The 27,544-nt window shown below is 34.5% G+C and overlaps 1 long non-coding RNA gene across 1 annotated transcript; it reads right to left on the reverse strand.

Moving 5' to 3' along the window:
* Nucleotides 1–23,841: 23,841 nt before the first annotated feature.
* Nucleotides 23,842–24,270, reverse strand: LOC136066814 (uncharacterized). Its single transcript, XR_010628287.1, has 3 exons — nucleotides 24,053–24,270; nucleotides 23,947–23,971; nucleotides 23,842–23,859 (listed from the first exon to the last, which is right to left on the reverse strand). It is a non-coding gene; the product is annotated as an uncharacterized LOC136066814 (long non-coding RNA).
* Between the last annotated feature and the right edge of the window lie 3,274 nt (nucleotides 24,271–27,544).

Genomic DNA, 27,544 nt, shown 5'->3' on the forward strand with positions numbered 1-27,544 from the left:
TTTTTTTTTTTTTTTTTTTTTTACGATCATATTATATATTATCAAAATATTGTCATGCCCCGAGTTCAAAACGATATGAATTGTGGGCATGTGACATAGCCACAAACAGGTGATTCCCTCTCCAGAGTCGGAACAACCAAAATTACACTTTTGTCTTGTCTTATTATTTCTTTGTTTCTCTCAAAGTATTTGTTTGTATCCATCAAACATAAATTATTAAAATTTGACAATTTATTAGACCAAATTAGACCCCGTCAAAGGGTTTGATCCAATTTTTATGTGTGAAAACGAAAGTGAGTCAAGAAGGCACATTATTGAAGAAGCCACTGGGGCTACAAGAGTCCCTAGAAACCACGATGACCTTGACCCTTTAGCAACGAGACCGAACATATTATTGGTCTGTAAGGTTGAATTTAATCAACCATCTAATTGGCTTTATTCCGTGACCAATTTGCTTGTAATTTAGCACTTAGTAACCCTGTATTTAGGTGGGAAAATTGTAAGGGTAGTGTGTGAGAAGATGTGAAGAAAAGCTCAAGAGTGTGCAAGAAAAACAGAGTCTTGAGACTAGGACTTGCGGGTGGTTCGCGACTGGCAAGCCGCGAAAGGCAGTCACGTGAGAGGCACACTGGGAAACTGAAGGGTCACGCCAGCTGTCACGCTACAGGACAAAAGTTCCAGTCTGGCCAGGCCGTTACGTCGCAACTTGATTTCGCGACTTGGCCAAGCCGCAAGATAAAGTCGCCAACTTGCCCTGTTTGGCAAAAACTGACGTTTTGCATTCCCTTCTCACCCTACTATATATACACCCTTATACCCATCATACTAAGAGAGCTTCCAGAGAGAATTTTGTGAGAGAAAACCCTAGAGAAATACAAGATTGATTCACCCCCAATCTTCATCTAAAGAGACTCTACAAATTCCTCTACTCTCTTCCTCTCCATTGTCATACCCTTGAGAGGTCATTTACCAAACCCTTGTCTCACCACACCCACGTCTGTGAGAAGGTCCATTTGGTGCCTTGGGAAGCAGTTTGGAAAGGAACCAATATACATTGGTTGATGCTATGGTCAAGTAGCGGAATCCGGGAAGCTAGATAAGAAATAGGTTCGGCGCAACCTCGTTGGAGCAAGAAGCTTGGAGGGCTTAGGTACTTGGGTAGATTAGGCTTGGAGAGTCTTCTACTGTTCATGTATCCCAACTACATTTTTTAGTGGATTATTTGACCGCTTGGAGGGCGGCGGAGAGGTTTTACGCCGAGGACTTCGGTTTCCTCTTCGATAACACATCGTGTGTTGTCCATTTGTTTGTATCTTCTTTCCCTTTACCTTTGCCTTATATTTACTGCTGTGGATGTGTTTATATTTGGCTTAGATTGTTTATTAATTCTGTGTTTAGTTTACATTCATGTTCCGCACGTTAATCATTTGATATTAAGCTTGAATTGGTAATTTTGTAATTTGGGGTCTAAACGTTCAAGGGTGTTTCATACCCATATTGAACTTTCATGGTCGATGTAAAGAACTTATACCAAACTTTCCAACTATGACTAGAATTGACCTGGGATTGTGTGGCCCAATGCTGAAACTGGCCTTCCATTGGTCAGATGGTGCGATAATCGATGTATGGAAAAACTTTTTACTAGTATACTACCACCGGTGAAGGTTTCAAACTATGACCCGGTTTGGATAGCATTACTTTTCACTCAAAGTAAAGTTGCGTTTTCAGTTTTTTTTTTTTTTTTTTTTTAGCAGCCAGACTTATTGACTTTTGGGAGACAAAAAATACCGTGCGTGTACTGTGCGTGCACTGTTCATGCACTGTTCACACAATATTTAATATTAAAAGTGGGTCCCACAATACTATTCACACATTTAAAAATTATTTTTTTACAGTGTTTTCAGCAACAATCAGTTTTTAGCAACTTTCAGCAACAATAAGTGCTATCCAAACGGATCCTATGACTAAGTATTAACACTTTTTACTTTTTATCATTTCAGTCAAAAAAAGAAAAAAACACTTTTTACTGCTTCACCTAACCCTTCATATTATACTACCACCAGTGAAAGTTTCCAACTCAGTCTATCGAGTCTTTTGGTTGATTATTGCAAAATCTCGAGTTTATTTGCATTATGGGTACTGTTTAAAATAATTTGGAAAAATAAGAAAAGAGAGTGAATTTTGGCAACAATAATGCCGAAATTCTAACAAAAGTATGAGAGAAAAAAAAAGTAAGAGAGAGAAAATTTTGAATTTCGGTAATCTTATTATCCAAATTCCTGCTACCGAATCCTCTACTGAATAGGTGAAGTGTCCAAAGTGCTCCATGGGGTGCTCGAAAGGAAATCAATTGTGGCAACCAAGTTGCCGAAATTGCAAGGAGTGAGGAGAGAGAAAATAAGAATTGTGGCAACCAAGTTACCGAAAATGGGAGAAGAAAAAAAGAATTGTGGCAACCAAGTTGCCGAAAACTTGGGGAGAAAAAAAAAAAGTGATGATTTAGGCCAAAAATTGAAGGCAAAAATAAAAAAAATTGTGGGAATTGATTTGTGGCAATGGAATTGCCAAAATGGGAGGGAAAAAATTGTAAGGAAAAAAAAGTGGCAATTGATTTGTGGCAATGGAGCTGCCGAAAATTGGAGAGAGAGAGAGAGAGAGAGAGAGAGAGAGAGAGAGTTGCCTGGATTAAAAAAAAATTTCTGGATTCTTATTCTACAAAGTACACATATTTCTGTGTGTCGATAGATTTTGACTGAAGCAGTTTGGTTTGTGTGTGTGTGATGTTCTTTCATTTCGTATAGTAAAAGTATTCTTTGCATTATTTGCCCTATGAAACAAATAATAAATCAACGTACATTGATTCTTATTCTCAAAAAAAAAAAAAAAAAAAAAAAAATGGGAGAAAAAAAAAAAAAGAATTGTGGCAACCAAGTTGCCAAAAACTTGGGGAGAAAAAAAAAAAAAAAAAGAGTGATGATTTAGGCCAAAAATTGAAGGCAAAAATAAAAAAATTGTGGGAATTGATTTGTGGCAATGGAATTGCCAAAATGGGAGGGAAAAAATTGTAAGGAAAAAAAAAGTGGCAATTGATTTGTGGCAATGGAGCTGCCGAAAGTTGGAGAGAGAGAGAGAGAGAGAGAGAGTTGCCTGGATTAAAAAAAAAAATTTCTGGATTCTTATTCTACAAAGTACACATATTTCTGTGTGTCGGTAGATTTTGACTGAAGTAGTTTGGTTTGTGTGTGATGTTCTTTCATTTCGTATAGTAAAAGTATTCTTTGCATGATTTGCCCTATGAAACAAATAATAAATCAACGTACATTGATTCTTATTCTCAAAAAAAAAGAAAAAAAACTGAGATTTTTGCATAGATTCTTACATTGATTCTTATTGTACATAGATTCTTACAATACGAAATAGAAGAAAAAAATGATTGATATGCACACTATAAACTAAAAAAACAAAGAAACTAAGATTTTTTACCGAGATCCTCTATAGAGATTCTTTGTAGTGAATATATGTTTATAGTAATTTATTTCTATTAGAGTATCCCATCTTGGTCTATGTTGTATTGTATTTGGTCAATTGGCGTATCTAATTATACAGTTTAAAATCTAAGAATTTAACTTATATGAAACTTGCATCCTATTTAAATAGCACTAATGTTACTAAAGTTTCCACGGTTCTTATTTTATACTCTTTTTTCCCTAAAAATTCCATCAACCTTCTTCTCCACTCTTATTTCCCTCATAATTCTACCAACCATTTTCATATCATGCGTGCCATACATTCTATAAACAACTATAAGGAACAACACTTGCAGGTATCTATCTGTTCTTTATCTCTTACAAGGTGAGTTACATCTCTTAAGTAGTTACTTTTCTTTTTAGAATATTCATGTTGATATGTTTTAGGGGCATAGCTAAGAATGAAAATCTTGTTTTTGTTAAATTATTTGTTCATGCAAATCTTGTTTTTGTATTATGTGTTTTGCAACATGAACTGATTTGTATGATATGTTTTAAATTATTTGTCCATGAATTCTTGCCTAAAATTTCATATGGCAAAAGTATATTTTAAAATTGACATAAATTTTCCTTAAAGAAATACTTACTTTGTTACTTATTTGTCCAGAGTTCGGAGCACATGCCCATGTATTTGGTGGCGTGCAGAAATCACCAACATGAGGGGATGGTTGGGAAGGTTGTGGTGTGCAGAAATCATAGCTGTACTGGCTATCTTGGCCATAATTGTATTGCCCATAATGGGATGGAGGTGGCGATAGGTGATAAGAGGGAGGTGTTGAACTAGGTTGGGGATAATGGTCATAGCTAAACAAACCCTCAAATCCTTGTCCTAGGGAAGTGGATGATCCAATCTGTTGATATAAAGACATGCAGTACTCGTTGACAATAATTGGATTATACTCATTGAAGGTGGTTGGCTCATTACAAGCAGATGTTGATGGCCTAGCTTAGGTAGAACTGTACATATTGTGCTGTGTAGAGGTGGGTGGTCCGGCTTCATCAATTTCGCATTGTCCACGTTGTGTAGAGGTGGACAAGTAGGTTTCAGTGGAGGTTTGCGGCTGTCTTCCTTGGTGTCTCTATCGTCACCTGAAGTGTGTCACCCTCTCAGTAGGGATGGAGGAAATATTTGCTTCCATTGGTAACTTCACTCGACTAAGGCCCTCTACTATTGCTGGAAGGACTTGTTATGTAGTGAGATCTTTGCTCTGTTGGTTTGCAACAGTCAAATTTAACATATTATTGATCTCAGTTTGTTACCACATAAAAAGAAAAAAAAACATTTATTAATGCAGTATTATTCAAAAAGCTAAAATAATAATTTTTTATCAATATTAGTGCAATATTTTATTTGTGTAAATAATTTGTTATCAATATTAGTACAGTATTATTGAAAAAGCTAAAATAATAACCTAGTACATATGGGCAGCTACCTTTGGTGTTGTGAATAGGTGACCATGTTGATGGTACCATGTTGTGTAGTCCACACTTAAATGGAAATTGTCATCCCCAACTACATGTTCAGCTCACTCATTCCAAAGCCAGTAGTATTGTGCATGCTGCTTATCTCATACAAAACACATAGCGGAAGCAACAAACAAAGATCTATTTCATTCATGATCGATAACTTGCACTATATAAATTTCAGAATTTAAGAACAAGATAGCGTACTTTGGTGCGGTGAAATTCAAAACAAAAGATTATAAGTACTTGAGAACACTTTTAATCTTCACTCTAATTCCACTTTACGCCCAAGAAGTGTGGTCTCTCAATCAATTTCCAAGGGAATATAATTGAGTGGTTTCACTCGCACATACACACCACTTTACAATGGTGTCTCACTTTTTCTCTAATAATAAAATTCTGTATGTCTCTCCCTTTATATATAACTGATTATCTAATTGGGCCGGCCTAATGGGCCTTTCCAATTGGGCTTTAGTGTGTGGCTTGGAGTGGGACCAAAAGGGACCAATAAGACACTAGCTCCAATGGGCCTTGGGCTTTTCTGTCAACTCTTGACATGTCCAAAGTTACCATTAATTATATTTAATACCACTATATAGATATAATTGCACTCTAGGCCTTATTAATTAATTATATCCCAAAACTTTATTATACATGCAACCCCTTCATAAAATATTTGTAGTAATACAAAGTCATGAATGTAGACTGTCACTTTGTAAATTACTACATCTTAATCCTTGAATACTTAGTTTAATCCTTTTAAGTTATTCATTATATATTTATGAAATCCAATTTCATAAATATATACTTTAGTAATTTCTTACCAAAGTGGTTAGACCTAACTCTCTGAATAACTAAACCCATTAAACTTATCTCAAGGTAATATTTTATATCTCTGTTAAGAGACTATGAATTCCATCTTGAGAATATATGTTCCATCAGCACGAAATGTGGCTGCCCAACATACTGAGGTTTTAACCGTTACTTTAGATCTCACTCCTGATATATCAAAGCAACCTACACTTCATGATTAGGTCCATTATTCTCTTCGGATTAAGAGTTCATGCAAATATAAGTCGTGAGATTTATTATTCAATGGACAGTCATTAGGAGAATAATAAATCTCACAGCGGTCCAGTTCAATATGTTTTAACTCTTAAAACATATTAACACATCAACTAGAAGTCTCCACTTCCATAATCAAGACAAATCATCTTAGTTGATATGTTATAGTCTTCGCAGATAAAATGTCCAATTTCATCACCGACTATGAACTAAAATTCTGAGTTTACAAAGAACTTGTGACTTATATCTTCTGTGACTAAATCACATAAATCACATACTATGCATCTCATGGACTAAATGATAATGTCCGAATATTCATGTTACCATTATTTTAGGTAATAATAAAACAACTTTATTAATTACAATATTAAGTCATACATCATGTCATACATAATGTCATACTTAATATCAGACATAGTATTATACAATAGGATTTAAGGGCACTAATCCCAACATATCTCCCACTTGCCCTAAAGACTATTGTGCACTAATCTAACTCCCATTCCCTCCAAATGTGACTCGAACATCCTTTGAGGTAAGGCTTTGGTAAAGGGATCTGCTAGATTGTTTGCACTTTCAATCTTTGCTACCATCACATCTCCATGAGCAATAATATCTCTAATGATGTGGTACTTTCTCTCAATGTGCTTTCCTTTCTTGTGATTCCTTGGATCTTTTGATTGTGCAACTGCACCACTATTGCCGCAAAATAATGTGATGAGAACTTGTTCCATTCTCATTACACCAAGGTCAGAAAGGAATTTCTTGAGCTATACAGCTTCTTTTGCTGCTTCACAAGCAACAACATATTCTTCTTCCATGGTGGAGTCCGCAATACAAGATTGTTTGACATTCCTCCATGTTATGGCTCCACCTCCCAAGGTGAATACACATCCTGATGTGGACTTTCTGAAATCTAGATCCGACTGAAAATATAAATCTGTATAGCCAGTGGGTATCAAATCCTTACATCGATAAACAAGCATATAATCTCTCGTTCTTTGTAGATACTTGAGAATATACTTTACAGCTTGCCAATATTTTGGTCCTGGATTTGATTGATATCGGCTGACCATGCCAACTGAATAACAAATATCTGGTCTAGTACAAAGCATGACATACATGAGACTTTCTACTGCAGAAGCATAAGGAACTTGTCTCATCATATCTCCTTCCTCTTGAGTCTTAGGCCTTTGGTTATCAGACAGAGGAACTCCATGTCTGAAAGGAAGTAATCCCTTCTTGGAGTTTTGCATGCTAAACCGTTCTAGAACCTTATCTATATATCCAGCCTGTGATAAGCCTAACATCCTATTCTTGCGATCTCGCCAAAGCTTGATCCCCATAATAAAGTTAGCCTCACCCAAGTCCTTCATATCAAATTGGTTTGACAACCAAACCTTTACCGATGACATTACCCCTACATCATTTCCAATGAGTAGAATGTCATCAACATAAAGCACTAGGAACATTACTACTTTATCTCGATGTCTTTTGTACACACATGGTTCATCAAGATTTTGTTCAAAACCAAATGACTTAATTGCTTGATCAAATCTGATGTTCCATGACCTAGATGCTTGTTTAAGTCCATAAATGGACCTTTTTAACTTGCATACCATATGCTCTTGGTTCTTTGCTATGAAACCTTCCGGTTGCATCATATAGATTTCTTCTTCAAGATTGCCATTAAGAAATGCAGTCTTGACATCCATTTGCCAAATCTCATAATCATAATGAGCAGCAATGGATAAGAGAATTCTGATAGATTTAAGCATGGCTACTGGCGAAAAAGTTTCATCATAGTCAATACCTTCTTTTTGTGTATACCCTTTCGCCACTAGTCTTGCTTTAAAGGTTTCAACCTTTCCATCTACCCCTCTCTTCCTCTTGTAAACCCATTTGCAACCAACAGGTTTAATGCCATTAGGCGCCTTTACAAGATCCCAAACTTGATTGGAATACATGGAATCTAATTCAGATTTCATAGCTTTGATCCAATGATGTGCATCTATATCATTCATTGCCTCTTCATAAGTGTAGGGATCCGATTCAGCCTCTTCTGAGATAGCTTCATAAGTTTCTCCCAAACCTATGAATCTTATGGGAGGCCGAACAATTCTCCCACTACGACGAGGCACCTGTGTACTAGACATCTCATGAGTAGTATCTTGTGGTGTATCCAATACAACCACATCATCCCTAGTTTCATCTATTGGTTGTTCAACTAAAGGTTCATTCATTTCAGCCAAAACAACTTTATTTCTAGGATCAAAATTATTCATATAATCATCTTCCAAAAATTTGGCATGTGTGCTAACAAACACTTTGTTATCTTTATGATTATAGAATAAATAACCCTTTGTTTCTTTTGAATACCCTAAAAACATGCATACTTCGGTTTTAGATTCCAACTTATCAGACTTCCTTTTCAACACATGTGCTGGACATCCCCAAATGTGGAGATATTTCATACTAGGCTTACGCCCACTCCACAATTCCTTAGGTGTGTTGGGAACAGATTTTGATGGAACTAAATTCAAAATATGCATTGCAGTTTTTAGTGCATATCCCCAAAAAGAAACTGGTAAAGTTGAGTAACTCATCATGGACCTAACCATTTCCAAAAGAGTCCTATTCCTTCTTTCTGCTACACCATTCTGTTGGGGAGTTCCAGGTGCAGTCAATTGGGATATAATCCCATTTTGAGTTAAGTAATCCTTGAAATCCCCAAGAAGGTATTCGCCACCACGATCAGATCGAATGGCTTTTATGCGTTTACCTAATTGATTCTCAACTTCAGCCCTAAACTCTTTGAACTTTTCAAAGGCTTCGGACTTTCGTCTCATTAGGTACACATAACCATATCTAGAGTAATCATCGGTAAAAGTGATGAAATACTCGTAACCTCCTTTTGCTTGGGTTGACATAGGACCACATACATCTGTATGAACTAATTCAAGCAACTCTTGGGCTCTTCTACCTTTTGCTTTAAAAGGTCGTTTGGTCATTTTGCCTTCCAAACAAGATTCACAAACTGGAAATTCATCAAAGTCCAATGGCTCTAAAAGTCCATCTTTGATCAGTCTTTGAATTCTATTTGGATTAATATGACCCAAACGCAAGTGCCAAAGATATGCTTCATTAGTAGAAGGAAACTTTCTCTTTAATGATTTTACATGAGAGTTATGATCTAATTCAGAATTATATAATTCATGCTTATCAGGAGTTAAAATATAAAGACCATCCACAATATTGCCAGAACAGATAAACACTTTATCCTTCTTTATTACAACATTGTCTTTTAGGATAACATAATATCCATGTTTACCTAAATAAGTTGCAGAAATTAAATTTCTACGAACATTAGGTACATACAAACAGTCTTCCAATACTAAAACTCTAGATTCAAAACATAAATTAAACACTCCAATAGCTACAACTGGAATCCTGCTCCCATCAGCCAAGGTAAGAAACATTTCCCCTTCATTCAGCTTTCTGATCTCCTGAAACCCCTGCAAGGATTTGCAGATATGATTAGTACAACCTGAATCCACACACCAAGAATCTGTGGGATTCTGTACCAAACATGTTTCAAGAAGGAATGTACTTTTCATACCTTTATTCTTGGCAGCCTTAAATATTGGACAATTCCTCTTCCAATGTCCTTTCTCACCACAATGGAAACACTTTCCTTTGGTTTTCTTTCCTTTGTTGGCAACTCCTAAGGCAACTTGTTTACCATCTTTCTTAGTGAAGTTCTTCTTCTTCTTCTTCTTACCCTTGCCTTTCGACTTAGGTTGAGAAGTAGAAGCTTCACCAACATTGGCTTCAACACTAGAAGTACCAAGGATGCCTTCCGCCGCTACCAACTCATTCATCAATTCAGACAATGTATAAATCTTTTTGTTCATATTATAGTTAAGTCTGAATTCCTTGAATGATTCTGGTAGTGACTGGAGTATCATATCCACTTGGGATTCTCCATCAATATCGGCACCTAAAACTTCTAATGTATTCAGATTAGAGATCATCCTAAGACAATGCTCCCTCACTGAAGTACCTTCAGCCATTTTGGTATTATAAATCTGCCTCATAGTTTCTTGCCTTGCAGAACGGCCTTGCTCACCAAACATCTCCTTCAGACTGAGCATAATGTCCGAAGCTAGTTCTACATCCTGCATTTGATGCTGTAGAACATTTGAAATAGATGCTAGGATATAGCACTTGGCCATCTCATTAGATTTCTGCCAACGATCATATCGCTGTTTTTCCTCAAGAGGAGCATCTAATGATGGAAAGCTAGGACATGGTTGAGTAAGCACATATTTGTGCTCTTCAGCAGTAAGAACAATGTCCAAGTTTCTTTTCCAGTCAACATAGTTGGATCCAATCAGTTTGTTTTGATTAAGTATAGCAACAAGTGGGCTAAATGATGCCATGATTTTAAATCTGAAAATAACAAACATGAATATAATAAGTAAACTAGACACTATCAATTTAGCATATAATCATATAATATGGAACCTTATAAAACCATAAAATAATATATGCAACGACAAACCAATCCATGTCTATAATTCCTTGGTAGCAAGTTTATTATAAACACATTAATTGATTGAGAACTATTCTCATTATTAGTGCTATCATGATAACTCTTATCATACACTAATAATATGCCGTATTAGCTTTAGCCTCTAAGTAATAATGACATAGCTCCTTTGGGAGGTTAACATTACACTTAGTCTAGTGTACACCATTATCTAGAATCATGTGTAGCCACATTTCATCTCCCTTATAATGTTTAAACTTGTAGTACCATGGAACAAAACACCCTCCTTTGGGATCGCGAGGCATATACGCCAAGACGAGGTGCTTGTCCACACTACTTTAAACAGGTTAGTTCAATCTTGTAGTACTATGAAGTAAACACCCTCCTTTGGGATCGCAAGGCATATACGCCAAGACAAGGTGCTTACCCACACTACTATAAACTGATAATGGAGGCCGTGAGATGCAACTCTTGTATCTCTCTCCCACTAGATATTTTTAATTAAAGGTTTTTATGATCAAGAACCATATTAATGCTAGAAACCCTTGAAAACATAATCCTAATCTCATTAGGAATAAATTTCATTAAATGAATACTTTAATCCTAGCATTAATATATATATATATATAAATATATATAATGTAATATAATGTAATATAAACCCATATTACACTATAAACCCATATTGCATTACATATAATATAATATATGGATTATTACATGTAATATATGATTATTACATTATATATAATACGGATTCAATATGAAATGAAGAACTAGAATCGTTAATGCATGTGAATTCTTGATACATATGAAACACACATTAATATATGGATCCAAGACATCCAAAGCATATAAAAATTTGAATGCATGTGAAACCATATAAATAAAGATATATATGTAATACACGGATTCAAGGCATTTATCACATCTTAATAAAATGGTCACCAAGAATTTTACCATACAAGATGGCTATCATGGCAACAACTTTCAATTAACACGTGATAACCAATTAAAAGCATGAATAGCCAAGGGGTAGAGTCAACATGGTTCACGCACATGGTAGTTACAAACAGTTACTTCAACAATCAATAACTACCATTAAGCATTGCAATCGGTACAAAAAAAAAAAAAATCCAACCATCAATAACTACCATTAAGCATTGCAATCGGTACAAAAAAAAAAAAATCCAACCAGTGCAATCAATTGGTTCATGCACATGACAGTTTATTTGAATTACATTCAATAACTATATCCTTGGCAATTACTAAGACACCTGCACCATCCAATAAGTTAAGCCAAGATGTCCATTTCGAACAAACCAATGCAATACAATGGTTATCATCATGAACTGTTATCCTTGGCAACGAAATTCTTTAAAAAGAATTTCTCTTGGACAATCACTACTTTCTTTGAATGGATCCGTATCTTAATTGTGTGGCCACTTCGAACAAACCAAGAGAATATGCATCCTTTGGTGTGAACCCGATATCATCAAGAAACCATTTTTCTTTTATTCTAAAATCCAATCGCATGCTATACAATCATGAGATGAAAACCTGGCTCTGATACCAATTGTTGGTTAAATCTGGTTTTCATTTCATACAAAACACATAGCGGAAGCAACAAACAAAGATCTATTTCATTCATGATCGATAACTTGCACTATATAAATCTCAGAATTTAAGAACAAGATAGCGTACCTTGGTGCGGTGAAATTCAAAACAAAAGATTATAAGTACTTGAGAACACTTTTAATCTTCACTCTAATTCCACTTTATGCCCAAGAAGTGTGGTCTCTCAATCAATTTCCAAGGGAGAATAATTGAGTGGTTTCACTTGCACATACACACCACTTCACAATGGTGTCTCACTTTTTCTCTAATAATAAAATTCTGTATGTCTCTCCCTTTATATATAACTGATTATCTAATTGGGCCGGCCTAATGGGCCTTTCCAATTGGGCTTTAGTGTGTGGCTTGGAGTGGGACCAAAAGGGACCAATAAGACACTAGCTCCAATGGGCTTTGGGCTTTTCTGTCAACTCTTGACTAGTCCAAAGTTACCATTAATTATATTTAATACCACTATATAAATATAATTGCACTCTAGGCCTTATTAATTAATTATATCCCAAGACTTTATTATACATGCAACCCCTTCATAAAATATTCGTAGTAATATAAAGTCATGAATGTAGACTGTCACTTTGTAAATTACCACATCTTAATCCTTGAATACTCAGTTTAATCCTTTTAAGTTATTCATTATATATTTATGAAATCCATTTTCATAAATATATACTTTAGTAATTTCTTACCAAAGTGGTTAGGCGTAACTCTTTGAATAACTAAACCCATTAAACTTATCTCAAGGGAATATTTTATATCTCTGTTAAGAGACTATGAATTCCATCTTGAGAATATATGTTCCATCAACACGAAATGTGGCTGCCCAACATACTGAAGTTTTAATCGTTACTTTAGATCTCATTCCTGATATATCAAAACAACCTACACTTCATGATTAGGTCCATTATTCTCTCAGGATTAAGAGTTCATGCAAATATAAGTCGTGAGATTTATTATTCAATTGATAGTCGTTAGGAGAATAATAAATCTCACAGCGGTCCAGTTCAATATGTCTTAACTCTTAAAACATATTAACACATCAACTAGAAGTCTCCACTTCCATGATCAAGACAAATCATCTTAGTTGATATGTTATAGTCTTTGTAGATGAAATGCCCAATTTCATCACCGACTATGAACTAAAATTCTGAGTTTACAAAGAACTTGTGACTTATATTTTCTATGACTAAATCACATAAATCACATACTATGCATCTCATGGACTAAATGATAATGTCTGAATATTCTTGTTACCATTATTTTAGGTAATAATAAAACAACTTTATTAATTACAATATTAAGTCATACATCATGTCATACATAATGTCATACTTAATATCATACATAGCATTATACAATAGGATTTAAGGGCACTAATCCCAACATTTAGCTAATTGGAATTCATTAGTTGAACTTATTGTGAATGCTCTACTTAACATCTTGGAGATTTTGATAATTACTTAGTACTATTTAATTCAAATGAGAAACTCAATATTTTTTTCACAAATATTTAAGAATTTACTCATAAAATAATATTACAAGAATGTTAAGTGTTACGCTTAGAACTTCAGTTGGTTTTTGAATTTTACTAAAAGGACTTGGCATGGGTCTAGTACCTTCAGTGTACTTGAGCGGCTAAAATGGCAAAATGTGGCCAAACATGTCATCATCTCAACAAATCCAATGCATTGGAGTACTAAACCTAATCTATTTGCCTACTAAATAACCATTGGTGGTTGTGTATATTTTCCCATTAATTATAATATTAATTGATTTTTTTTCAAAATTAATATTAAAAAATGATATTTGATTCAAAATAAGATTTTATAGTTATTAAAAACATGATGTTGACATTTTAAATTAAACTTCTAGCCATGCTCCATTGTAAAAATGTCTCCATGTTGACATTTATTCTTTGATGGTTGAGTTTGTTTTGATAAGTTAGAAACCGAGTGACGTTAGGGATACAATATTTTTTACAATTAATGTCATGAATTATTGTAATTGGAGTAACATTTACTATAACATGGATTTGCCATTGAAGATAAAGGCATGAATAATACTACAAGTTGGGATTAACTACTAGTAGTAGTTTTCCTTAAAAATAAAAAATAAAAATCCTAGAAGTATTTATTGACTTATTTCTGGCACAATCAATAACTTTTATTTCTAATTAGTTGCAAACCCGTGTGTTGCACATGATAATTTTTTAGATAAAATACTATTTTAGTCCCTAGACTTTATAAAGAGTTTTTTTTTTTTTTTAATAAATAGTTTTATCATATTTTTCATAATTTTGTCTACAACGTTTTTTTTTACCATTATCATATATTTATTGGTTGATGACTTGCATAACATAGACATTTTTAAATAAGAGGTAGAACTATTCATTAAATATTTTTATGCCATGGTGTATGAAGATTATGATTATATATATATATATATAATTTCACAAGTTAGAGTTTGATTAGTTTTAAGTTTAAATTTTGTATTATTATATTTAATTGTTGATTATTTATTTAATTAAGTGAATTTAATGGTTGATTTTATTGTACTATAAAGTTTTTAATGTCTTCTGTGTTAAGTTCTAAAGATTTAGGAATTTATGTATTTAGAACTCTAATGTGTAATGTTAGCAAACCATGAGCAAAATAGGTTGTTTAGTCTTGTTTATGCTTGCTCAAAATTGTGTTTTTTATGTAAAGTTGGAATAGAGCTGATGCAGAAATTACTATGCATTTCGGCCTGCCTCAATTGATCGAAGCTTAGGCTTGATCAATCGAAAATCGGGCAGAATGCATTTTTCTGTAGAATTCCAACTCAGCCCTATTTCATTTAAAATGTTTAGGGTTTTATGTTTTGCCCTAGGTATATAAGGCAAACCCTAGTCAGGTTTTAGAGGTTGCTCATATTGCTGTTTGTGTGAATCTCTTGTGAGATCTGAGAGGAGCTTTCCTTCACATAAGCTTAAGATTATCAAGGAGGATATTTCTTCAAGAACTTGATGATCATTCAGTTGCTACTATAAGAGCTTAAGGATACACAAGCGGGTGTGCTTGTACTTGCTGGAGAATCCAAGAAAGGAGTCTGTAGTCTCGGAATTTGCATGTGGTCGTGTCAGTAAGTTTCTACTGGTAGGTAGCAATAGAATGTTAGTGGTCTAAATTCTATTGTAAAACTTCGATTCTTTCTATAGTGGATTCAAGTTTACCTTGAGGATAGCTGGGTTAAATCCTCCCCAGGTTTTTCACTGGTTTGGTTTTTCTGTGTGATCATATCTTTGTGTTATTTATATTTCTACTACTATATATGATATGATTGTTTGATTGTAATAACCTAGATCTGAAATTTGGACTAAGTAATAACTTGGCTTGTTAACTAGGTTAATCTAATTGTGTTTTAAGGGGTCTAAAAACATACACTCTGTATAGCCGTCTCTATTTTATTTCTTACTCCTCTTGACCACCTTTTTATATTTCTAAATAATGGTTATTAATTGACATTTGATTTCATTTTTTTTTTTATTCCTTCATTTATTCTTTATTACTTTGTATATTCCCTTGTTAGTTGTAAATTTTATGGTTATCAATAAGAAATAGATATCATGGATAGAAGTAATTATGTTAGTGGTATGTCAAGGGTTTTTGTTTTTTTTTGTTTTTTTGTTTTTTTTTCCTTCTAAATTTTCAAGGAAATATGATAGGCATTTCTCTAGTTTGATCTCGATCAATTAAGATATCCATAATTTATTAACGGAAGTAATAATGAGCCTTAAATTTTTTTAATGTATGAAGTGGTTAGGTTAGTGGTATGTCAAAGGTTTTATAAAATAATAATAATAATAATAATAAATTTAAAATAGTTCCAAGGAAATGTAAAAGGTCTTTTTTTGAAAAAAGAAATTGTGACTTTTTGAATTGTAGAAATATGATTGTTTTAATTACCTTGTTTATAGATTTCATTATTAAGTTATAAACATCTAAATTAAAATAGATGAATATATAAATACAAAATTATATGTAAAGTTACAACCGCACAAGATAAATATGTATAGATATATATATATATATATATTCATTTTTTATTATCCATGAATTATTATTTCATTATTTACTTATAAATATCTAAATTAAAGTTTTTTTTATTGAAAAAATATTTCAATTAAAATTAAAATATGTAAAGGTAAAATTATATGAAAAGTTAAAACTACCCAAGATGAATGTTTAACCACTTGTAGATGTGCATGTTTTGAAGATTAAAAGTATACACAATTGCTTTAACTGGAACTATATAACTATGCAAATATTGTTGCAAGTGGTTCCATCATTTGCAAATTATCAAGTTTGGTAGCTGTGAGGGGAAAAACCCAAAGCTACTTAATGGGCCGGGACACCCTGTTAAGGACTATTATATTTCCGAGGAGTAATAGGTGGTTGAGGCGGCCCATCTGAAGCAGGAAGCCCAGAAGTAAAGGGGAGGACCGTCCGAAGAGGTCACTACTGGTCTGAAGACGTCACTACTGGTCTGAAGACGTCTTACTCCTCGGCCACAAATAGCCTTGATTAAACAAACGTGTGAAAGGTCCGAATAATCTTCCTAATAATCCCAATGATAATGATAAGTTTGGGTGGATCCGGAGATGATCAGAACTAAAAATATATCTAAAGGAAAAGCTGCTACCACCGTATTTAATGCACTGCAACAGCTTTTCTGGCCGCATTTATTTGGAGAAGACCCCTGAACAATGTAACCTTGGCTACCGCCACTCACAAAGATCTAAAGTAGACACATGACGTGACATGCACTTGAGTAGATACGCAAATGAAGAACAGGTGGACGATGGAGATGATAGGAGAGGATGCTATATAAAGAAGAAGGGTCCCTGATGATAGGGGACGGAGGAGAGAGAAAAAGGAAGAGAAAAGCTTTACTGTAGCTCTGAATGTTGTAATCACTGTTCACTTAATAAACATCTCTTCGGACATTCATTCATGGAGTTGTTCAAGCATTAGTTCATGTTATCATCACTGCAAGTAACTTAGCCAACTATTGTTTACTTCATAACCAGCCTAGCTCTTTCGCCCACTCTCTACAAATTTATTGTCCTGGGTTCGCTGGGCCTTCAACCCATATCTTTTGGGCTTGGGCTACAAAAAATAACCCTACAATTGGCACCGTCTGTGGAAGAGCTTGTGCAGGGTGGAGACAACAGTAGGTGATGGCTGGACACGGTCAACAAGAAGCGGAGTCTAGGGCATCTCAGCACGTGGACCCTTTTCTTAACCTGGAGCGAAGACAAGACTGCGAGGGTAGCGTGCACACCGTGCCCCCTAGTCAGAACCAATCACATGGGGAGAGTCACATGTCCCATGCAGAGAAGAACCGAGATTTGCAGCGGGAGATTGAAAAGCTAAAAAAGGAGTTACGCCATGCAAAGAGGAAACGGGCTCCCTCATACTCTGATGAGGACCCTAATGACGAGCCGGACGTCACTTATCAACATAAATCCAGGACACCAACTAGTGAGTCCTATACCTATGAAGAAGAATCTCATGGCAAGGGGCAACGCAGAAGTCCATCACATGGAGACGTGGGAAACGACGCCATGAGCAGGGCTCTAAACCAGATTTCTAGGTCACCTTCACGCACAGGATTGAAGAGGCGAGACTTCCTCGGCGTTTTAATCAACCAACATTCACCATCTACAACGATAAAACAGACCCCGCGGAACATGTGAGTCATTTTAACCAGAGGATGGCTGTCTACTCCAGGGACGAAGCGCTGATGTGTAAGGTCTTCCATTCCAGTCTTGAGCCAGTTGCCATGAGGTGGTTCGATGGGCTAAACCTAAATTCCATCAGCTCTTTCAAAGAGCTTACCCAAGCTTTTGGTTCACGATTTGTCACCTGCCGAAGAATGGCCCGACCTTTGTCTTCTCTACTGTCTTTGAGAATGTAGGAAGGAGAGACACTGAAGTGTATTCAGACAGATATTGAGAGATTTTTAATGACATGGAGGGCAATTTTGATGCAATGGCCCTAGAAACGTTTAAACTCGGCCTCCCTACTGATCATGGTTTAAGGACGTCGTTGTCTGGTAACCCGTTACTAGCATGCATCAGCTAATGGACCGCATTGAGAAGTATAAGAGAGTTGAAGAAGACCAACAACAAGGAAAAGGCAAGGAGAAGGTTATCCCTCAAGAGAGGAGGGATTTCAGGTCGGATCGATACACCAACAGCAAACCGAGGAGATATTTTCCTGCGCAGTCAGGAGCAGCCAATCCCCAGACTGTCAACACCGTATTCAGAGACCCAGTCCATCAAGTTTTAGAAAAAGTCGAGAACGAGCCGTTCTTCAAGTGGCCGAACAAGATGGCAGGGAATCCTGACAGACGTAATCGCAATCTCTACTACCAATACCACCAGGATCATGGGCACATGACTGAGGACTGCAGGAACTTGTGGGTTCATTTGGAACAACTAGTTGGCGAAGGGAAACTGCGACATCTCCTACATCACACCAGTGGCCGAGGGGGTCTGATGAGTGTGGAATCACGGAGGGATGATCCTCTAAAACCCTCTGGGAACTATCAATGTTATCTTTGCAGCCCTAGGGAGAATAGGATCCTAGCCATCCAAGGTCATGTCGGTGGATCGGTTACCTGGCGGGGAATCTGCTAGGGCGCGAGAGGTGCAAACTGGATGATCAATTAGTTTAGGTTTTCCGGACGTGGATAAGGTGGGCACTGTCCAGCCTCATGATGATGCGTTGGTCGTCACCCTCAGAATTGGGGGTTATGATGTGAAGGGTGATGGTTGACCAAGGTAGCGCTGCGGAAATAATGTACCCTGATCTCTACAGGGGGCTGAACTCAAACTTAGTGACTTAACACCATATAGTTCTCTTCGCTGATCAGTTTCGAAGGAAGAGTTGTTACCCCGAAGGGCCAAATACGACTACCTATGCAGACTGGCTCAGAGGACGAAGATTTGACAAAAGTCATCATTGGGGATAATCCCGAAAATTCTTTAAGTCGGATCCTAATACCGTTGCAGGAAAAAGAGGAGTTAGTGCACTTCTTAAGGAAAACCTCGACGTATTCACTTGGAACGCTTATGAAGCCCCTAGGGTGGATCCGGAATTTATATGCCACCATTTGAAAGTAAACCCCATGATCACCCCTAAGAAGCAGCCTCCTCGCGCCCATCTAAGGAAACGCTGAAGCAGTCAGAGAAGAAGTAGCAAAGCTTCAAACAAGCTGGGGCAATTAAAGAGATTTTCTACCCAGAGTGGTTGGCAAATACTGTGGTGGTGAAAAAATAATGCAGTAGGATAATATTAATCAAAGAAGTATAAAAGATAACAACTTAAAATACAAAACTAAATTGCATGAACCCAAAGTAAATTCTAATTACACAAAAATTCATCAACCTAAAGAATTGAGGCAATAAAAATTATTTTTTAAAAAAAATCAAACAAAAGTGAAAACAAATTGAGAGAGAGAGAGACAGCGATAGAGAGAGAAGTAACCTTTTTGTGTGAGAAAACTATGCATAGAATGAAAAAGAAATGTCAAATTTATAGTCAGATGTTGAAAATAAGAAGAGTTAAATAAAGGAAGATAAAAAGGTAGAGAAAGAATGATATTAAAGTAGAAAGTAGTGGGGAGATAAAGAGGTAAAAGGGAGGCAGAGTTTTGGAAAGTTAATAAAAAAATAATGGTTAAAATATATTTTAATTTTTAAATAATGGAGTTTTTAAGTCATCTTAAATGAGAAAATGTTTTAAAAAATATATAAGAAAAATTAGAAACAAAAAATGATGACATGGCTGCAAATGTCGCTCAATGTGAGAGTAGCAACATTAAATGCTACGTTTAGCTTTTAGTAATATACTAGTCGCAGACCCACGCGTTGCGTGGGAATATATAAATATTTTGTAATGGAATATAATATATAAAAAGCAACGATTACTTCAAATATTATTTATTTTTTTTAAAAGATTTCTACAAGCATTTTGTAGCTTTTTATATCTACAAAGTACAAATATATCATACTATTATATTTTGTATGTTTGATTAACATTTTTAAGGTGCACTATATTTTTCTAACTTCAACTATAGTGTGTTATATTTGATATACAACTAAACTTTATAAGTTTCAAATTTCTCATCTCTTAAGGAATAATGAGATTATCATAATAATAAAAATTTATCACAAATTACAATGTTATTTAACCAGAATTAAAATGAAAAAAAGGAATAAAAGATAGACCTTAGAGTAATTTATTACTCAAAATTGGTAGACATATTCAAATTCATAGCCATGTAAAATGTGTTTTGAAATAAACTAAAATTCCTATTTCCAAAAAAACTAAGTATTGCCCAAATCAAAATTCAACCAAAGCTATAAAAGGGAGAAATAAGACATTGTAATGGGAAATTAAAAACAAAATACAAAATATCCAAACACATATTTAAAAAAATAAAAATAAAACCATCAACCTTAATCAGAATTATAGAAAGAAAAACGATCCACAAGAGAGGGGGGGGGAAAGAGAGAGAGAGAGAGAGAGAGAGAGAGAGTACTTACCGTTATTTGAGGGGAAAATATAGATTGAATGGAAGAAATGATATCGAATTTATACAAAATAAAATGGAGAAAAGAATAGTCCAATATAAGAAAGAGAAAATGATTAAGGAAGTATGACAGTAAAATAGAGAGTAGTGAGGAAATAAAGACAATCAAGTAGAGAGTAGTGGGGAGATAAAGAGGTAAAATTTAATAGACCTCACTTATACTAATTTCCTTCAAAGACCAAATTGTCAAACACATGCCATTGATTCTACTCATGTCCACTACACATATTCATCAATGTGTCTATATACAAATCACTCACTTGCCATTACATTCATTTTATCAATGTTTTGATTTCCACAAAGAATCAAAAAAGTGCATATACGAATTGTAAGTAAGTGAGACACCTATATTGCCATGACGTTGTGATCAAAGTTAGTGGAACTTGCTAAACTTGACCAAATGTTTTTGCCTCGGAGAAGATGGCTATTAGCATTCTAGGCAAGAAGTTTAAATGGCTATGAGAAATGATCATAATGTATCAACTGCTATACCCCAAAAATAGCAGTTGCTCCTACTTTCATTGCATCACATCAGCTATCATACTATTTTTAAGAAGGAAAGAAATAGAAAAATACAAAATTTAAAACTCAATCATAGAAGTATTGTTATGTTTTGTCTAAAACTCATGCACACAATATTCTAGATATTCAATAGGAGAAAATTTTAAAAAGAAAATCAAGTTGTTGAAAAAATGTAGCATAATCCAAAATCTAAAACTAAAAACCCGAATGTTGTTCATGTAGACAATGTTATAGATAGATATTCAAGAATCAAGAACCAATTAGTTTTTCCATTTGCACAACAATTAGCTTAAAGCTAGATACAAATGGAATTAAAAAAAAAAAAAAATCAACCAAATAGGCCAATTAAGGTCCAAAACAAAAATATTCCAGCCATAGCACAACAATTAATCTACTAAAGCTGGTGTACTTTGAAGAATTAGAGTTTCACTTAAAAAAACTAAGATAAAAAGATTTAAATTGTTACACCCCAAGTTCCATACAACCAAAAAAAAAAAAAAAATAAGCTTCAAACTCTACTTTGTTTTCTCTTCCATTGTCCCACAATTTCTGGGACACCAAACAGTCCAATTAAATAATAAACAAAAAATTATTAATATAAGGAAAGAGAAATCTAATATAGCAGATGTGTATTGAACCATAAAAAAAGCAAATTATCAAGCACCACCCAAGAAAAACAAAAATTTTATTCCCTTTCCTTCGAAAGGTTCCAAGAAAAAAAATAGCTACCAATTAATTGCTATTGCCTTCAATATAATGAAAAGCTTCTTGTGATTGCGAGGCTTGATCATTTATATTTGCTGAGGAATTGACAAACGGAACAGAGATAAAAATGAAATTTAGTTCAACATATAAAACGATAGGAAAAGGAGAACAATAACAATTTATCTTTGATAAAAATGAATAACACTCTTACTATAAAACAAAGACCAAAACAAACATTTACATTGAAGTTAATTGATTAGATAGGAAGACATTATGGAAAACATATTGAGAGTAATATTCTTGCAATCTAGAGAAGGGCAATCATTAAGAAATTTATAACAAACATGATCAAATGCTCAATTCAAATCAATTTTGAAAATGAAAAAACATATTTGAATAGTTTTGAGACTATGAAAACTCAAACTCATTCATCATGAAATCCCAAAATTGAATTACATTTTTTTCTAGTAATGAGATGGAAATAAATAAATAAATAATAAGAATAATACAAATAATAAAACTCATTTTGAGTTCATACAATTTGGACCTGGGCTACTAATGTTTGTCTCTCATGTGCTTTAGCTTCGTTTGCAAGCTATAGAGTCACTCTCTATCTCTTGTACTAATTTGATTGGGTTTTGGTATATAGACAAGACTCATGATTGAAAGAATGGGAAAAACATTCAATAAATTATCCATTGAAGACCATACCGATCAATTTGTGGAGAGAGAATAATTGAAAATTTATAAAGAAAAAATATATATAGAGGTGAGGAGGTTGTAATCTATTGGTGACTGTCAGAATTCCATATAATAGTGGCATGTGAAGATAGTAACACTTGATAGAGTAACACCTGAATTTAAATAGAGGCTCAATAAATGTCAATAAGTAAATCAAAAAAAAAAAGAAAAGAAAATAAATGATAACTTAACACTGATGTGGTTTAACTGAAGCGTAGCAACAATATATATATATATATATATATAGATTGGATCTAGTTGTAATTTGGGATTGTAAGTTAGTTTGAGATCAACTCGAGTCTAAAAAACTTATAAGCAATTTGGTCCATAGTTAAGTGTATGAGTTAGAGGGACAGGTTAGGCTATGCTAGGACTCCAGGTTATAAACTTTAAGCCAAGCCTCTAACATGGACCAGACTGACAAAATTTTTATTTATGTTTTGAAAGAAAAGAAGAGTTTGAATAATATATCAGAAGCGATACATTGGAAAAATTCTCAATTATAAAGAAATTAAGAATGGCCATGGCCATGGCGAAGGAATGTCTTCCATTCAAATGAACTATTTCAAGCATACAAAGCTAACTCATGGGCAGCCCAATACAATATACATGTGACTAATGAAATTCTACATAAAGAAACTGTAGAGCCATCATTTTGGCTTCATCCAGCAGATGCCCAGCACTCCCAAGAATCCAAGACACATCAACGGAGTTAAGAGCTGCTATTTGAAGTTTGCTATCTCCTTCAAAAACCATGACGGAACCCCAATTCGCTTGTAAAATGAACTGCCTGGATCACCAAAAACCTTCAATTCATCATGATTGCGTCCCCTGTGAGATTGAACTGCCAACGTTGAGAATAGCTAATCAACAACTTAATTCCCACTAATCTGGTCATTGGATTATGGCAACCATCAAAGTTTATCTTGGTAACATTATGCAGGGGAAGTCTCCACTTCATGTCAGTCATCTCTACATCTTGATGCACTCCCATTCACTAATGAATCCCTTCTATCAAAGCATAAAATCCATCAGTACCTCAAAGTGATTTATATTATCAAAATCCTTATGTACATAGATAGAAGTAGCACTCCACACCTGAATTGCAAATGGACAATGGACTCTGTATCATTGAAACAAATCTTACATTCAGTGAGTGATCCAATTTTCATTGCAAATAAAGGAGTATTTGTAGGAAGAATACCTTGACGTACTCTCCACGTGAAAGTCAGCCTTATTTGGAACCACCATTCGCCATGAAAAATCAAACTCATTCTGACTTCATACACTTTGAGACCATGAAAACTCAAACTCATTCATCATGAAAACCTAAAATCGAAGTACATTTTATTTTCTATTAATGAGATGGAAATAAATAAATAAGAATAATACAAATAACAAAATCATGTGCTTCAATTTCGTCTACAATTGTGGAGAACAATTGAAAATTTATAAAGAAAAACCATGATAGGTGAGGAGGTGAGGAGGTTGTAATCTATTGTTGACCGTTTGAATTCCATATAATAGTGGCATGTGAAGAGTCTAGGTTAATGGAGAGACACACAGTAGAATTGAAGATAGAGTAACACTTGAATTTAAGGAGAGACTCAATAAATGTCAATAGGTAAATAAAAAAAAAAAAATAGAAAGAAAGAAAATAAATGATGATATGGCGCTGATGTGGCTTAACTGGAGCGTAGAAACAATAATTGCTACGTTTTAGCTTTTAGATATAAATAGATAGATAGATATAGATTGGGAGTTTGTTTGAACTATTAATTGGCCTCTGTTGTCACGAAAATGTTGTTAGTTTCATCACTTTCTTGTATCTTAATGAATACCATGTGTTTTCTGAAACACCTCTTAGACTTCGAAAGGAACTTTTATTTTTAACCTAATAATTTTGTCAAGAAAAAAAATTATAAGGAAAAAAATTAATTGTCATGTCAATGTGATTCAGCACCAAAGCAGGAAAAAATTGATTCTCATAATCTGAACAAACTAATTGATTCTCATGATCTCTGGTAATAAAAATGTGATTCAGCCACCAAAGCAGGAGCGGGAAAACAATGGCAATTCCAAAATAGTCAAGTGACACTAATTTTTAAAAAGCCTTAAGAAATTTTCACTATTTGTCATCTCAATCTCTCTTAGACAATTGAGATAATGCAACTCCCATGGCGGGTGACACAATAATACATCGAGCTCAATTTTCATGGAAACATTTATCTATCGTTTGAATGAGATTCTTGTCGTTAAAATGACATATTAGATGTACTGCAACCACCCCAAGAGCCATATCATTCCAATCAAAGAATTAAGCACAAGTTGTACTCACCAAATAAGCACTTCCACATCCCATTTTCAACATTCTCATTTCAAAGCTTCATTTTTTTTTTCCTTTTTTTTTTTTTTTTTGGTTTGTTTTTGTTTTAGTTTCTCTCCATGTTTACCTATTTATTTATTTTGGATGAAGATCTGCAATCTAAATATTTGCCAACACTATCAGAGAGACCACTAAAAGGAAGTAACATGTTGAGTAAGCATGTTTTTCATGAAATTTTCACAAGGATTAATGTATGTTTTTTTTTTTTTTTTTTAAAGAAAAAAATAGCAGACTACTTTTATTGAAACAAAGCAAGGAACACATCAGACAGTCATATGTTATAGGACTCCTAAGCCCAAAGGCTTAAGCCAAAGTTCCCAAATCTTCAAACTGCCAACATAAACTCCATGTCAAACAGAGACAATCACTGTGAACAGAGCAGCGGGTGAACACTAGGCAATCTTGCTGTACAAAACAGAGTAATCAGCAGACCCTGAAGCTTATCTGCACATAACAGCATTCAAACTTCTTCCCCTCTAGTATTTGATACCCCATTCCACAAGAATTATGGGATGTTATAAATACAACAACAATCAAAGGTAACAAATTGATAATGGTCTCATTTCTATTCTTACAAAATAAAATTTTATGAAACCAGTAATGATTTCACTTCTCAACACCATAGGTCATTTGCTCTATCAATTAACACAAGGCTTTCCACAAAAGTAGTAGCTATCGTTGGAAAATATAGAATACCAAGGTCTTTCTCATTAAAAGTTTTAGGGTCAAGTGAAACAGTTACACAACCATTTGACCTCCATAATCCACAATGAAAACAAAGACAATTTGATTTGGACTTGAGAAGTAGAAGTTCACCATGCCAGGTGCAACTAGTGAAGCTTTCCACATTTTCCAACTGCCCTGAAAAAAGTTGATTTTATGATTCAGTACACCATACTTCCCCATCACCCAAATGGAGCATAGCAAATACCATATCACAAAGCTGTTTCAAGGTGTACTAATGTAATGAAGGACAGATTCGCCTTGATCTCAACTAGATGTTGTCGTTCCTGGTCAATTCCATCAGGGAGTTCTACCTGTCCAAATTTATCATTAGTGACATCCAATGACAATATTGTGTTTTGATTTAGGAATTTCCCTCCACCTTTACTAATACATGCCAACCAATGCTAAGCCCCACTAACAAATATGGCACACGAATAAGGCTGGATAGTGGAGACCACAACATTGGGTCTCAATGACATTCCAACCCTTCTCCATGAGTCCAAGCTTAATGTGCTGTATATATAGGTATATGCATGAATAAGTTGTAATAATGATGTTTGAGTTTGGAGAGTATTGTTTCATAAAGTAAAAAATTCAAGTTTTGGAATTTTCTAAGTGAAATTTGAACTAAAGGATTTTCGATCGATCGAAGCTCTTGCTCGATCGATTGAAATGATGAAGAAAATAATCCTAGAGTCTCTGGATGATTCGATTGCTACTCGATTCCTGTTCGATCAATCGAAAAGAGCATTCGATCAATTGAAAGGAACTCTTGACCAATCAAAACTTGTAAAACTAAGTTTTCTACAAACTTTTCTAGTAACTGTTCTGAATGTTTGAAGAGGTTTCAAGCATTGTGAACGATTTTATGAAACATTTTGACTCTCCATACATGCCTTTTGATGAAATATAAGAAACACAAGAAATAGTAAGTTTGAAAGAAATACAAGAAATCCTGTAGTCGTTCTCCAGAATTGCTATCTGTAGAACCCAATAACTTGGTTGTATCCTAAGAACAATTTTGTGATAACCGTTTAGCAATAATAGTGTAGGGGCAAGTATTGTCTAAGGATAACAATTTTGTGTCTCCAATTTATCTATTTTTGTTTGTCTTTTGTGTTATCCTTGTTCTTCCTTTATTACTTTGGGTATTAATCCCAACATAACATGTATACCTCAGTTGCAACTTCAGGCTCTATTTCTTTGTATGGACACAAACAATAGATCTTTACGACCTTGCAGTCATGGGACTGTGACTGATAAGCAAATCCAATAGCCATCCATATATATTGGCTTAAGCAAGAATGAGGAAACCTATTAAATTTTCTAATGTTGGGGTTCCACAAATATAAAACTTCAGCAAACCTAGGACTACATCCATGTTTAGCAAGACACAATATGCCATTGCACTAACCGACTATTTTGAAAATGTATGATTGAAAAGAAAGGGAAATTGGACACTCAGAAATCCTATTAAAAGTGTGGTCACAAACAACCGTTCTGACAAGGCTTTTAGCAGAAGAAGAAGAAGAAGAAGAAGAAGGATGCATGACATTTCTAACACCATTAGACAGTGTAAGAGAT

The sequence above is a fragment of the Quercus suber genome, unplaced genomic scaffold (genome assembly GCF_002906115.3).
Source record: "Quercus suber isolate HL8 unplaced genomic scaffold, Cork oak 2.0 scaffold_47, whole genome shotgun sequence".
NCBI lineage: Eukaryota > Viridiplantae > Streptophyta > Magnoliopsida > Fagales > Fagaceae > Quercus > Quercus suber.